Raw genomic sequence first — 715 nt, forward strand, 5'->3', positions numbered from 1 at the left:
ATCTTCATTAAAAAATTAGGTGACTGTGGTGTCTACTCCTACACAGTCAGATGGGTCACTAATTGGCTGGAGGGCCTCACCCAGAGAGTGATGGTGGACAGGTCATTTTCAACCTGGAGGGACGTGGGTAGTGAGATCCCCCAGGGCTTTGTTCTCAGTCCTGTGCTATTCAATATCTTCATCGGCAACTTGAAGGAGGGGGTGAAAAGCATGTCATTCAGGTTCACAGATGACACTAAGATGTGGGAAGAAGTGAGCATGCTAGAAGAGAGGGACAGGCTACAACTAGATCTGGACAGGTTACAGAGGTGGGCAGATGAGAATAGAATCATAGAATCATAGAATCATAGAATCAATGAGTCGGAAAGGACCTAGACATATCATCGAGTCCAACCCCCCACCACGAGCAGGAATGAGCACTGGGGGTGAACAGGGTCATAAGACCCCAGCCAGGTGCCTATCCAGTCTCCTCTTGAAGATCTCCAGGGAAGGTGAGAGCACCACCTGTCTGGGGAGCCTATTCCAGGCTCTGGCCACCCTTACAGTGAAGTAGTTCTTCCTAATATCCAACCTAAACCTATCCTCCCTCAGCTTGTGGCCATTGTTCCTGGTGACTCCAAGGGGGGCCCTGGTGAACAGACTTTCCCCGAGTCCCTGCTGGTGGCCCCTGATAAGGTTGTAGGCAGCCACAAGATCCCCCCTCAGTCTCCTCTTG

The sequence above is a fragment of the Gavialis gangeticus genome, unplaced genomic scaffold, assembly GCF_001723915.1.
Source record: "Gavialis gangeticus isolate Ggan-Ray unplaced genomic scaffold, GavGan_comp1, whole genome shotgun sequence".
Taxonomy (NCBI): domain Eukaryota; kingdom Metazoa; phylum Chordata; order Crocodylia; family Gavialidae; genus Gavialis; species Gavialis gangeticus.